Source organism: Lactuca sativa, chromosome 3 (genome assembly GCF_002870075.4).
Source record: "Lactuca sativa cultivar Salinas chromosome 3, Lsat_Salinas_v11, whole genome shotgun sequence".
In the NCBI taxonomy this organism is placed as follows: Eukaryota; Viridiplantae; Streptophyta; class Magnoliopsida; order Asterales; family Asteraceae; genus Lactuca; species Lactuca sativa.
Window position 1 is genome coordinate 167,523,427 of NC_056625.2, and position 11,559 is coordinate 167,534,985.

Consider the following 11,559-nt stretch of genomic DNA (forward strand, 5'->3'; position numbering starts at 1 on the left):
AATTCATAACTTCTTTATCCGACGTCCGTTTTCGTCAGACTTTTTGCCGTTGTGCTCCTAATGACGAGACCTTCGATTCTCGTTTAGGTTGTGTCGGCTAAAAATCGCTCGATCTAAAATTCGAGTTTTTAGCTGTCTTCTCCTAAGCTGAAACTTCGAAAAATCATAACTTCCTCATACAAAGTCAGATTTGGGCGTTCTTTTTATCGAACTTCTCGGTTTAACAAATACTACGACTTTCGTTTAGATTACTAAGGCTAAAAAGTAGTTTATCGAAAACTCACTTTTTACGACATTCAGCACCGTGCCGGTTTTGTCGCGAAACTTCGACAGGTCATAACTTCTTCGTTATAACTCGGATTTTGGTATTCTTTATATCCCCAAAATCCTTGTTTCGACCACTACAACTTTATGTAATGATATTGGACTTATCTTACACTTTAATTTTGACGCTTATTTTTATTCTTAATTAATTAAGCCCTAATAATTAAGCATAAAACACATAGTTCACATAATTCCTTTTCATTTCTTCAAAATGAGTTACAAAGGTTAACCTAGACTATCAACTCAATATAAATGCCTAGGCTAGAAACACGAGTGTTACACTATGTTTGTGTAATTATCATGCAAAGTTGAATTCCAAGGTTATATTCCTATCTAGCACACATGGGGAACAATTTTTAACTTGCATGAAAGATAGAATAACTTACCTTGTTGTTGCTTATGATGCTTGAAACCTTGTGAGCCTAACACCCCAAGTGTGATGCCTCAAATGCTTCACACAACACCAAATATTTTTGGAATGACTTTAGAGAGAATACACACTTCTAAAATCGTCCTAGCCCTCTTGTTTCATCTGTCTAGACGATTATGGTGGAGAATGGGTTTCTTATATGGTATTGAGACATCTAGGGTTACACCATGTAAACCCTAATGTGTCATGACTCTTCATTTCCATTACCCATGGGTTTGTAACTCCCATCGAGCATCCTATGGGTGGAACCCAACTTGATAATCCATTGAGCCTCTTAGCCCACTATACAAGTTATGGATGATTTACATAATCAACCCATATATTTAATTAGTTATTTTTTTATCACTTAATTAATTCTAAATTAATTCTTGATCAAACTAATTAAATAATATTATTAATATACTAGAACTTATAATATATTAATAATCCACAAGTGTTATTTATCTCATTTAGTCTATTCAATTGCATGGGGCCAGCAACCCAAATGGACCATGCTGGGCCGGGTCAAGTACGTATGAGAAATAGTTATGGACTTAGACACCTTATCCAACAGTCTCCCACTTGGATAAGTCTAATAACTATAATTTTAATACTTCAGGAACCGAACGATAATCGTAGCTCTTTCAAGGTCTCTTGGAACTGAGAAGATTATGATACGCCATTTAAGATAAGTGATCATATAATCCTCTGTTCTAGATATCAGCCAGACAAATACATGGAACACTGTATTACTTATTGTCCAACAGTTTATTTCTCGATTTCCGATTTGTTTGACAAAGAAATTAATTGAACACATCAACTTAGTTCTGACCGGGCCCAGTACATAGGTCAAAACAAAATTATCGAGGAGCCCAGATATCAACTTCTAATCCAAGAAGGAACAGATAAACTTCGACTCATATGTTTGTTCTACCACTCATTGAATTATACACAAGAGCACGTTTTATAACATCGAGTTACCAATGTGTTTACGTACAATCAATGCATAACCAACTCATAGGTAACAAATCATATCTCTATGTCACACCCCAAAACCGAAACGGCGGAAACGTTCTGGGGTGGATGACGTCGTGTCAAGTATCACAACACATGCATTATAGTAATCAAAGTACAACAAAACATTGCATTAATAGTAATAGTTTTTACATGGTTACATTAATACATCGAAGTAATACAAGTAATAGAATAAATACAGCGCGGTACTAAGCTATCTTCATCAACAGCTCTGGGGATGTACTTGTCTAATGCTAACCTGAGAATACAAGTTATTTGAAAAGCGAGTATCAGCATTTTTTACAAATGCTGGTGAGTTCATAAGTATTTAGTGGCATTTCATTCAAATAACTTTATAAAGTAATAGTTTAAGTGTTTACAGTGTATTAGAGTTCTTTCCAGAAAATCCTATATTTTCTTTAATAAAAGCAGCCTTCTACCAAGACTGGTCAGTGTTGTGTGGTAAAAAGTAGTTTTCCCTAAGTTGCGATCATTGTCAAATAACTGAGTTTGCTTATTGAGGAATGCAAACGACAACAGGGAATATCATATGCTTTAGCAGTGAGGACTACTGACTAAGGCAAGGAACCATAGACTCCAGGAAAGTATCGAACGAACGACACGCCTGGTTCAGTCTAATCAAATGGAGACGCAGACCCCAGAAGGTACCAAATGAGAAGTACAACTGGTAAGGTCTAAAACAGTGAATACAGACCGCAGACAATATCAAATGAAAGATACGTCCAGCAAAGTCTAAAACAGAGGAGACAGACCCCAGACTGTATCAAATGAAAGATACGTCTCGTAAGGTCAAAACAGAGGAGACAGTCCCCAGACAGTATCAAATGAAAGATACGTCTTCTAAGATCAAAACAGTGTGACTCTGAAAATGAGTTACCAGCATACAGTGTAAATTACTGGCGAAATACCGTTACCTTAAAGCCAATGAATTATAAGGTAACCCAGGATACTCGTAACCATACTGACTAGAGTACCAGACGCCCTACAAGCATCTATAAGATGTGACATTCGTCACCTGTTGGCTTGGTAGGCCGGGACTGTAGCTAGCAGTCTGGGTGCGGGGTTGTCAATCCCGTATAGATCTATACACACAATGTCCGCTCTCCCTATAGGAGACTCTGGTTACCAACAAGACGACGAAGAAGGCCGTGTCCTGAAGATGCATCCCAATTAGTGGGTAGAGACTTCCAACTAGTGGGTTTATAATGTAAGTGTTGAACTAGAGGTAGAGACTCATAACTGAACTGACTGAAGTAACCCATATGTCTATGCTTGTGTACATAATATATAACTAATGAATCAAACGACCTTCGGGTGGACATCCGATCCCACCAGACCACATCTCAACGAAGAAAAGGAAATAGGGAGGACAACCTTCCTAACTCCTTCGATCATTATTTATATGCATCTATACAAGCACAGACATACATCTAACTACGCTTGGGTGTGTATCAAGTGGAATCATACCGTGAAGTATAAGTGTGCAGTGTGGAATAACCGACTTGTGAAGTATAAGTGTACAGTGAAATATCCTAGTCGTGAAGTATAAGCGTATAGTGAAATATCCGAGTCGTGAAGTATAAGCGTACAAAGTGGGATAATCGAACCGTGAAGTATAAGTGTACAAAGTATAAGTGTATCACGAAGCAGCGACGACAATAAGTGAAGTAAGAGCGTCTATCAAGTATAAGAGGCTACAAGTATAAGCGATATAGAGACAAAATCTGGTATAAGCGTATCGCGAAGTGAAAGCGTTATCGAGTAGGATTTTAAAATAAGTAAAAGTGAAGCAGCAGTAACTAACAAGTGAAAGTATTCATGAAAACCTTGGAAAAACCTTATTACTCAGGAAAATCGCATTTGTATTCTTTGGTAAAATAAGTGTGAAAAGCTTTAGAAATCCTTGGGAATCTTTTATAAATCAGTTTGAAAATGGAACTTTGATAAGCAATAAAAGTAAGAACTTGAACCAGTGAAAACCCTTTTTGAAAGCCATTTATAGTGTCCTACTTGGTAAAACAGTGTACAGTGGTAAAATCTTGTGCATGCGGGTTATCAATCACATGTGATTGATATGATAACTGGCATGTTTCACTTGTATTCCCCCATATAAAACATGTTAAAACATATAAAAGGTTCATTCAGGGGTATGAACTCACCTGGTGTAAGTAGGTCCGACGAAGGTGCCGTTTGGGCGTTCGGTGTCACGCAAGGACTTGAACACAAACAATGACCTATTTAACATATGATAACATATGTTCACATACAATTAGCATATATAATACTAATTAAACACATATACGCGCTCACAGGAGCGGAAAACACTTTGGCTAAGTGTTTGGGTGTCCCGGGTAGCGTTTAAAGGTGTATATGGATAAGGAATGGAGTTTACTTTCCAAGAATAAACCCTTATCAACTAGTTTATGGCCCAGGGACATCTCACCATGAGTTTACGGCTGTAAACTCATGGTGATGGGTTCTAGGGTGTTTAAGGCTTCTAGCTTGCTCATGGAATTATTCTAAGTACTTTTCATAAAAGGCATGAGTGGGTTTGAGGCTTCTAAGGGTACTAACTTGGAGTTTACGACCTAGGGACACTCCTAAGGGAGTTTACGGTCGTAAACTCTCACCCTTAGAGTTTTGTGAAGTTTCAAGCCTCTAATACCTTTCTAGCAATTTCTAATGAAGGGTGATGCTATTTTGGGGGATTAAATCTAACATTTGGATGTGTTTTGGGGAGTTTACGGCCTAGACACTTGCTTGGGCCGTAAAATCCTTTTTACCCCTCTATTTCATGTGTTTAAGTCCTTAAATCCTTCCTAGTATTTTATGGAAATAGTCTAAGGTCATTTGGGGGACAAAAACCAACATTTTGGCTTGGTTTGGGGAGTTTACGGCCTTGACACATGTCTGGGCCGTAAACTCCTATTAATCCTCCAATTCTAATTGTCATAGTGATCTAAATCCAAGAGAATAAGCCCCTAATTTATGTGATAAGCCCTAGTGTGGTTTGGGAGTGTTTTGGAGGCATTTTGACAAGGTTTTGAGGGGTTTACGGCCTAAGCATGTGCTTGGGCCGTAAACTCACTTTTAAGCCCCAATTCATTGAGTTTTGATGTTTAAACACTCCTAGGCTAGATCCCCTATTAGTTTCCAATCTTAAGGGCAAGTTTAAAGGCATGTTTGGCACCATTTTAGGGGTTTACGGCCCTAGAGTGTTCCTGGGCCGTAAACTCCTTATCCCATGCCTTCTTGGATGGTTTTTGGGCTATAATTACAGCTAATAATGTTTAGAACAAGCTAGGGTAAGCGGACTTACAATTTGGAAGCGTTGGGTTGTGGATTTGGGGCGAAAACGGGTCTAGAGAGAGAGAGTATAGAGAGAGTGTAAAAAGTCTCCAATGGACTCCACTCACCCTTATATAGGGTTCCGAGTCGGGGCTCAGTGGAATTTTACCCGATACTGCCGTTAAACGGGGCTTTTGGTCGCACCCGATTTAGTGGTCGTAACTATATAAATCTTAACATTTTCCAAATAAATGGAAATGTGTGTCCTGCGTTTTTATTTCCTTTATATCACGACTTAACGGCATGTTAAATGTAACCAAATGGAATGTTTATTAAATTGACGCCCTCTAACCAAATGGAATGTTTATTAAATTGTCACATTATCCCCCTGTTAGAGGGAATTTCGTCCCAAAATTCATGTCTAGGCAAGGAAGTAGGTATGAATGGCCAAGTAGAGGTAAGGGAGTACTTCCTATACGGTTTTCCTAGCATTCCCAAGTGATCTCTGGTCTGTGTTTTTCATTCCAATTGACCGTCACGTACGGGATGCGGATTCCGTCTAGTGTAACTAGTGGGTTTCCAGCTTGTGTATCTACAAGGTTAGGGTTCTCGATGGATTCTATCAAGATGAGTGAGGCACAAAGAGTGTTGTCGGGAAACCACATATCAAGTCATGTCTAAGAAGTGGATCGATCGGGTGTGAATCTTGTGGTATATCCAAAGGTAGTAGCGGCCTGAATAGGGTTGGACCATGACTCCATGAGGATTCTCGGATGGTCCTACGCTCTCCGAAGGGTAGAGCTTTTTAGTACTTAGAACAGAGTGTAGTTCTATGGCAAGATTATCACTGGCGTGATCGCTATTCCGAAGTTCCTAACGTTCTCTCTCGTACTGGTAGTGTAGTCCTTCAGGTTGGATCTTAGAAATCTCGAGTGGTCTTTGGTTTCGTGTTTTCCGTCAACTGGCTGATAGAGACTTTTTAGATCGTCGAGCGGGTTGCGTGACTATGGTTATCGTTTTGTTGTAGAGTGTCTGTCTCAAGCTTGTGCAAATTGAATCTACACTAAGGGATTCTTGAGATACGGAAACCCTACTGGTCGGGGAGATAGGGTTTCACCAGACGAGCGTTGGACTATCTCAGGAGGTGGTTCTACTATCCCTGCGTGAGATAGTATTCGTGGAACACCTATTATTCCAAGGAATTTCTAAGAATGTGGTTTATTCTAGCATGTAAAGTGCATGCTCCTACATAACCCTTCGACTAACACCAGGACTGGTGTCAAGTCTATACCCACTTCGGGATCAGGGTCATGAGGCTTATCGCAACTACTCTCGCACTTAGCCAAGTATTCTTGGCTGTGAAGGTTATCCTGTGTTTCTCGGTACCCTAGAGTTCAATTTGGAAAGTGTAATTCATCGTCTACAGGGTGACGACGATTTCCTCCTTGCGAGAGGTTGGAGGATGATAAGCACCACTTGTCTATAACAGGGTGGACAAGGTGTCTGAGTAATGTGTGCATCTACTGCAACTACTCTTCCGAAGGTTCTGAGTTTCCTCGGTTTAGGTCATCTCTAGTGAGTATAGGGTCTCATTACTCGGAACTTTAGTAGCTCAATCTGCAGTGATTCTCTTGATTCCGGCTCCTATGTCATGGAATAGGGTGAAAGTGTTTTGCGCAGAGGTCCGTGGCAGAGCTCATGCTTGGCTTAACCGCCAATACTTGATGGATGCCAGCAGTATACCTGGTTATAGTGGTCAGCCTCATGAGTTCTATTCTCTGGGTTCGCGAACCTGATGTGCGAGGTGCGAAGGGTATCCCGGGGGATTCTATGGAGTATGCTTCGGTTGGTGGTCGTCTTCTTAGAGTATCTGCAGTGTCGTTCGCTTCGGTGTCCATCTGACTACGAGGGGTCGGTCAATAGCGTACAGTACCCTCTCCTGGGTACTTCGGAAGGTTTGAGTTAAGAGGGACGATTAACGGATCGCATTATGTTTGATTATTTGTGTTAGGTTTAGTTTCTGATGAACCTTTATTTGCCGACATGGCTACGGAGAAAGTTCTTTTACACAACACTAACGGTGAACACATGGTTGAACGAAGTCAAACCATGATCAATAGAGTCGTCTAAGTTGGCACACTCCGACATGATATAAAGTGAAGATCGATAGGTCATGTGCTGAACAGGCATACCAGTTCTAGGCATCTCGGGTTTCGCCCTATGTATCACTACCGCGGACACTTGGACTGATAGAGTCGACACGGAACTATAGAGAGTTCTAAGTGTTTCTGAGTAGAGTATCTTTTCATGAGTGGATTCTCACGAGGCATTTCTATAATCGCCTCACATATACTAGTCATGTATATTTAAGGTGGGGAGGACTGTTGACTGAGCGACCCCGCCATAAATCCACAACCAAACGAGGAACAGGAAATGAGGCGGCATTCGCTCACTCTAGGTCTGTCCATCTTAAATATACATGGCCGTAACGTATATGTTTAGCCATTATAGTTTTACCTGATGAATTTTAAATTTTATAACAGTGCCACGAGTTTCGCCTTACTGGGAAGAATTTACATTTGAATTAGTCTTTTATTGTTCTTAGCTTAGTTATCCGAGATCGAGAGACGTACCAAAACTCTAACGAGTTCCTTGCCACTTCTCCCTAAGCAGTAGTGTCAGGCTCCTTCTGTGTATTTGCTGTTTCTTTCAGTTGGGCAATCCCTTTTGAAGTGTCCCTTTCCACCACATAGGTGACAAACTATATTGGTTGCCGCGCTAGTGGTTGGTGTAATAAACTCCACCAGGGCTCTGCAAGTACGGGAGGTGCGCCCCTTCCTGTTGCATCTAATACAGTGGAGTTCCCAACAGACACCATGATGATGGTAGTTGCACTTGCCGCAGTAGGGAAGGTCTCCTTGGTATGGTCTGCTTGAGGTCGGGAGGGAAGGGTTGACAGGGGTTGCTTCCGCTCGTTGCCCTTCGGAAGGTTCTTGGGCCGAGGTACTCCCTCCTCCATCTTGAGTTTTCTCTTTAGTGGGTTCGTTTGAGGTTCTTGGGTGACTGGGTATGGAAGCATTGGTTGTTGCTGTCCATTGCCAGAATTGGAAATTCCGACAGGGACCTTGCTAACATTGGCGGTGTTAGCATTCAGATGAGCCATGACAGCTGCTACGGCTGCTGAGACTGCAGCTTGGAATGTAGCTTCATCGAATAAGAGAGCAGGTTTCTTGCTTGTGGACTGATTGCGCTTCTTCGGTGGCATGGTTTTGCCAACACAAAAAGGAATACAAGATGATAAGAGACAATGGCTAAGCCTGGACATTTCTGTCCTAAATGTATTAGGCATAATATTTTTCCCATGCCTCGGGTACTGGTGGTCTGAGTGTCGACCTACATCCCTATGATGTAGTCCTGGTAATCGAACTAGGTGTATGAATATCGGAAAGAGGCCATAAAATGCGAGTCGTTCCTACTAAGTTACCTTTTATACTGGGAAAGGTTTCACTCTCCGGCCTGGAGAGATTTGAGAACGGTTTGGAACGAAACTGCGGAAAGAGAGGTTGATGAATGCTCATGGCTAAGCACTCTCAATAAAGGTGCGGGGATCCGCCCTAATCGTGTATCTGGCAACGGGAATCGACGATTTACCTAAGACATAGCATGAGTAGTGTAACCACTAACTCACTAAATTGTATTATTTTAAGGGTTTATTAGTGTGACGAACACGAGGAAAAGACAATTCCCAGGTTCCATGTACTGGTTCCCTTGGTCTGCCTCGTATCTTTGACTAGAATCGGCGTTGGTTTCCTTCGGGTAGTTACCTAGGGTTCTTTTCTGGTGAAGACATATTGAATTTCTACTCCGCCTTCCTTCTGATTCCAACTCTGGTTGTCACCACTTCATGATGGATGACTGGAATCTCGGAAGTTTAGTCGAGTCTCTCACCACTATCCCTAAAAGAATATAGGCACCTGGTGAATTCAATAGTCTCGACCCAGTGCATTTATTTCCGAACAGGAAATCTTCTCAATGAACCTCCTCGGGGTCAGTATCAACTCTTCTGTCAAGCACTGAAGTGGGTAGGGTTTTCTACAGCGTTCGTGCAAGAATGGGAATGTCTAAAGAATTCTAAGAGATTATTAACATTTCACTGGATGATCCATATCGAGTCCTGCTACAATTACACAGGGTATACAAATCATATATAGCTTAGATCCGATAGGCCTTCGAATATGTGATACAACTCTAGAACCACATCCCAACGAGGAAAAGGAAATAGAGCGAAACCACACATTCTCAGCCTATGGGATCCTTATTACATATAACCTTGGGAGTACACCCTCTGTGGTTGTAGGTATATCAATAAGGATCTTTTTAGTTATGCACGCAAGGTTAGTTATGGATTCTAAAATACTCCTATGGTATTTTAATTCTTGTTTGATTCTTATCTTCTGATTATGATTCTGGGATTAGTGTGGATCTTTTAGTGTTCTAAAATACTCCTATAGTATTTTAACTTTATGTTTGGCTCTAGCAATCCTAGTTGGTAAGTTTCAGACCTATTGTACACCACTATCACTCCCAAGCACACGTTCATCGCATGTAGTTGATCAGGTTACATTTATCCCAGCTTACGATTACATAACTGCCCAGGTTTGACTATAGTTCTCAACATCCGAAGACTTTTATTATTGTTTCTTCTTGTGATACTTTTGTTCGAGTGTTTAGATTTTGGATGTTATTATACTTTGGTAAAATATGGTTATATTTTAAAGTATAATTCTTGGTCAGAGTGTTTTATCCCTTTGTGTTTTATAGGTTGTATATCTTTTATGAATTGATATACTTAGCTCACTATAAACAATGCTCTGATACCAATCTGTCACACCCCAAAACCGGAACGGCGGAAACGTTCTGGGTTGGATGACGTCATGTCAAGTATCACAACACATGCATTATAGTAATCAAAGTACAACAAAACATTGCATTAATAGTAATAGTTTTTACATGGTTACATTAATACATCGAAGTAATACAAGTAATAGAATAAATACAGCGCGGTACTAAGCTATCTTCATCAACAGCTCCGGGGATGTACCTGTCTAATGCTAACTTGAGAATACAAGTTATTTGAAAAGCGAGTATCAGCATTTTTTACAAATGCTGGTGATTTCATAAGTATTTAGTGGCATTTCATTCAAATAACTTTATAAAGTAATAGTTTAAGTGTTTACAGTGTATTAGAGTTCTTTCCAGAAAATCCTATATTTTCTTTAATACAAGCAGCCTTCTACCAAGACTGGTCAGTGATGTGTGGTAAAAAGTAGTTTTCCCTAAGTGGTGATCATTGTCAAAATACTGAGTTTGATTATCGAGGAATGCAAACGACAACAGGGAATATCATATGCTTTAGCAGTGAGGACTGCTGACTAAGGCAAGGAACCATAGACTCCAGGAAAGTATCGAACGAACGACACATCTGGTTCAGTCTAATCTAATGGAGACGCAGACCCCAGAAGGTACCAAATGAGAAGTACAACTGGTAAGGTCTAAAACAGTGAATACAGACCGCAGACAATAACAAATGAAAGATACGTCCAGCAAAGTCTAAAATAGAGGAGACAGACCCCAGACAGTATCAAATGAAAGATACGACTCGTAAGATCAAAACAGAGGAGACAGACCCCAGACAGTATCAAATGAAAGATACGTCTTGTAAGGTCAAAACAGTGTGACTCTGAAAATTAGTTACCAGCATACAGTGTAAATTACTGGCGAAATACCGTTACCTTAAAGCCAATGAATTATAAGGTAACCCAGGATACTCGTAACCATTCTGACTAGAGTACCAGACGCCCTACAAGCGTCTATAAGATGTGACATTCGTCACCCGTTGGCTTGGTAGGTCGGGACTGTAGCTAGTAGTCCGGGTGCGGGGTTGTCACTCCTGTATAGATCTATACACACAATGTCCGCTCTCCCTACAGGAGACTCTGGTTACCAACAAGACGACGGAGAAGGCCGTGTCCTGAAGATGCATCCCAATTAGTGGGTAGAGACTTCCAACTAGTGGGTTTCTGATGTAAGTGTTGAACTAGAGGTAGAGACTCATAACTGAACTGACTGAAGTAACCCATATGTCTATGCTTGTGTACATAGTATATAACTAATGAATCAAACGACCTTCGGGTGGACATCCGATCCCACCAGACCACATCCCAACGAAGAAAAGGAAATAGGGCGGACAACCTTCCTAAGTCCTTCAATCATTATTTATATGCATCTATACAAGCACAGACATACATCTAACTACGCTTGGGTGTGTATCAAGTGGAATCATACCGTGAAGTATAAGTGTGCAGTGTGGAATAACCGAATTGTGAAGTATAAGTGTATGGTGAAATATCCGAGTCGTGAAGTATAAGCGTATAGTGAAATATCCGAGTCGTGAAGTATAAGCATACAGAGTGGGATAATCGAACCGTGAAGTATAAGTGTAC